We start from the raw sequence: 3,935 nt of genomic DNA on the forward strand, positions 1-3,935 counted from the left end.
AACTTGTTCTTTTTTTATTTTGTCTGCTAAACCTACCCCCTTCCCATTAGCATTCACTAAGTTAGGCATTCCTTCAGACTTCTCGGTGAAGACCGAAACAAAGAAGTCATTAAGCATCTCTGCCATTTCCAAGTTTCCTGTTACTGTTTCTCCCTCTTCACTGAGCAGGGGGCCTACCCTGTCTTTGGTCTTCCTCTAGCTTCTCATGTATTTTTAATAAAAATTCTTCTTGTTTCCCTTTAGTCCTGTAGCTAGTTTGAGCTCATTTTGTGCCTTTGCCTTTCTAATCTTGCCCCTGCATTCCTGTGTTGTTTGCCTATATTCATCCTTCATAATCTGTCCTAGTTTCCATTTTTTATATGACTCCTTTTTATTTTTTAGATCACGCAAGATTAATTCAGATTAATACCCCCTGGATAATTCCATTTATGTTCCCCTTCCCATACATGTTTATGGGTTTGAATTTATACGCGCTTTGACCTTCTTCCTCTCATCACTGTGCATGAAAGTCACAGACATAATTCCTCTTTATTTTTTGTGGGAATGTGGATCTGGGCATCAGACCCTCAAATAATGGCAAACACTAAAATGTTGCTTTCAGTAGATACACCGGGGCTTGTGCTGCCCCCTCTATAAAAGGGTAGATTTTTATCCAGAGAATTATCAATGGGCTGAGGGGGGAGAACACTGACTTCACTCTGCCTGTCAAACAACCCTCACTCCAGGCTCCGCACGCCCCTTGCCCTGCACTAAGGGCTCAGCTTCTCCACAGAGCTCACTGGGAGAAGGGGGAAGCCTTAACCTGGAGAGTGTCTGATCAGAGAGTCACTGGGGCCATCCACAGAGCGAGGGTGGAGCCACCTGTTCTTTTATGCTGCTCCGCTGAAATCCACCCTGGGCATCTGTTCCCTGCGCTCCCCAGGGGAGATGGAGTCAGCCTCTCTCTCCCCTGGCAGCTGTGTCCGGTTTGATAAGGGGAGATACTTTGTGTGCATTCTCACTGTTGTGGAGCGTGGACGCCACCCTCAGGAAATCCCTTCCCCGGTCTTTGCAGAGGAGGTTTTTGTCTGAGCTCAGACCGGCTTCTCCTCACTGTGTCTCTGGCACAGTGATACCGGGCGGTGTCCTCTGGTTTCAGGCTGTTCATTTGTAAATATGCCGTGTTGACGGAATTGTCTCTGGAGATGGTGAATCGCCCTTCGACAGCCTGAGAATACCATTTGTTCGATCCGCTTGGGGAACTAATTCCAGCCACCCATTCCAGTCCCTTCCCAGGAGCCTGGCGGATCCAGTGCATATTATATTCAGTGAAAGTGAACCCGGAGGCTTTGCAAGAGAGGCGGAGAGAGTCTCCGGGCTTTTTCACATCCCCTCCGGACTCCACCAGCTGCACCTGTGACCGGACACCTGGGAATAAAGACACAATGCAAGTCACATAGAAAGACCAATAGTAAAATTCACCTGACTGTGCAAATTACTCAGGTGACAAAAATACCTTCCAAAGCTGAGAAAATGAACACTAAATTGAGCCAAAGTCTCATTTTCCCGGGTGCTGGAGGGGAAAGTTCTCAGGTGATTTGGCTGGTCACTGCACAGACCCAGGGGCTGCAGATTGTGTCTCCGGGTGCAGCCTGGGCAGAGAGAGGGACAGATTTAAACAGGAAATTGTCTCCCTTATTTGCATGCCCTCGCTCCTTATAAGAGACAGACTCCTTCCATCAACTATGTGAATTACTCTCAGTAGGGCTCCAACATGAGTCAGACTCTGTTTTTCTGCAACTAACAACTTACAGTGGGCTCCTGAACAGGGATTTCCCTACACCCCCCCAAATTCCCCCACCCCCAATTTTGTGAACTAGTTACATGCAGTGTTGCCAATTTAGTGATTGTTTGGAAATTTGAATTGAAACATTGAATTGAAACATTAATACACACTTTAAAAGCATATACAGTTTATGATAAAATATGTGTATCTGAAAAAGTATCACAGATTTGAAAAGTATGAACATAGACTAGCTTCCTTCTACAGCTGTTGTTTTTTATGACAATGTCAGTGCATTCATTTCGGTGATGTTGGCCAACCTAATCATTTCAAATGATGATTTATAAGCAAAGTCCAAATGAGCTCTCCCTGACAGCTAGTGATGAGCTGGGGCGGGGGGGAAAGGGCTTCAGGACCAGATTGTATTTACATTCACACCTAATCTACCCAGGTATCCAGCAAATGCAGCTGTGTTGCTCAAGTAATAGATGTTGGCTGAGGTTGGGTTACAAATCACTAGACCCCCCCCACACACACACACACACTTGGTAAGGCAACTCCCATCTTTTCATGTACTGTGTGTGTGTGTATATAATCTTCCTACTGTATTTTCCACTCCATGCATCTGATGAAGTGGGTTTTGCCCCACGGAAGTTTATGCCCAAATAAATTTGTTAGTCAATAAGCTGCCACAAGGACTCCTCGTTGTTTTTGCTGATACGGACTAACACAGCTACCACTCTGAAACCTTCTATAAATATGTTTCCTAGTAGGCCAAGATTTTTAAAATGCATTATTTGCCAATGTTGTTATCTCAAATCGTGGCTATCTTGTTGGGGAGTCTCTGTACTGAACATTTTTTATTATTATAATTAATTTTTACATAAGAATGGCCATACTGGGTCAGACCAATGGTCCATATAGCCCGGGATCCTGTCTTCTGACAGTGGCCAGTGCCAGGTGCCCCAGAGGGAGTGAACAGAACAGGGAATCACCCAGTAACCCATCCCCTGTCGCCCATTCCCAGCTTCTGGCAAACAGGCTAGGGACACTCAGAGCATGGAGTTGCATCCCTCGCCATCCTGGCTAATAGCCACTGATGGACCGCTTAGGGTTACCATATTTTGTGCCTCCAAATGGAGGACACTCCACGGGGCCCCAGCCCCGCCCCCAGCCCCGCCCACGCCCCCCGCCCCAACTCCGCCCCCTCCCCAAAGTCTCCGCCCCCTCCCCTGCTTCCCGCGAACATTTAATTCGCGGGAAGCCTGAAGCAGGTAAGGGGGGGGGATGCGGGGAGGAGGTGCGGCCCAGGCTGGCCCCCCCGGCGGCTCCAGCCTGGGTCGGCTCGGGCCCTGGGGTGCCGGCCCCGGCCGACCACGCCCGGCCCGCCCAGCACTGCCGACCCCCGGCGGCCCGGCGCACCCCCCGGCCCCGCGACCCCGGACCGGCTCCCGGCCCGGCCCCCCGGCCCGGCGCACCCCCGCGGCTCCGCGGCCCGGTGCACCCCCCCGGCCCCGGACCGGCTCCCGGACCGGCCCCCCGGCCCGGCGCACCCCCGCGGCCCGGCGCACCCCCCGGCCCCGCGACCCCGGACCGGCCCCCCGGCTCAGCGCACCCCCGCGGCTCCGCGGCCCGGCGCACCCCCGCGGCTCCGCGACCCCGGACAGGCCCTCCGGCCCGGCGCACCCCCCCGGCCCCGCGGCCCCGGACCGGCTCCCGGACCGGCCCCCCGGCCCGGCGCACCCCCGCGGCTCCCGGCCCGGCGCACCCCCGCGGCCCCGCGGCCCCCCCAGCGGCCCGGCCCGGCGCACCCCCCAGCGGCCTGGCCCCGCGGGCCAGGACCGGCTCCCGGCACCGCGCCCCCTGTTCCCCGCCCGGCCCGGCCCCGCACCGGCCCCGGCCAAAGAGGCCCCGGCCGAGCCCTCCCTCCCTCCCGATTTTCCCGGACATGCCCGGCTTTTGGGGATTTCCCCCCGGACGGGGATTTGAGCCCCCAAAAGCCGGACATGTCCGGGAAAATCCGGACGTATGGTAACCCTAGGACCGCTTCTCCAGGAATTTATCTGGTTCTTTTTTTTTAATCCTGTTATAGTTTTGGGCTTTACAGCATCCCCTGGCAAAGAGTTCCATGGGTTGACTTTATGTTGTATTAAGAAGTACTTCCTTTTGTTTG

This window comes from Chrysemys picta, chromosome 13, assembly GCF_011386835.1.
Source record: "Chrysemys picta bellii isolate R12L10 chromosome 13, ASM1138683v2, whole genome shotgun sequence".
NCBI lineage: Eukaryota > Metazoa > Chordata > Testudines > Emydidae > Chrysemys > Chrysemys picta.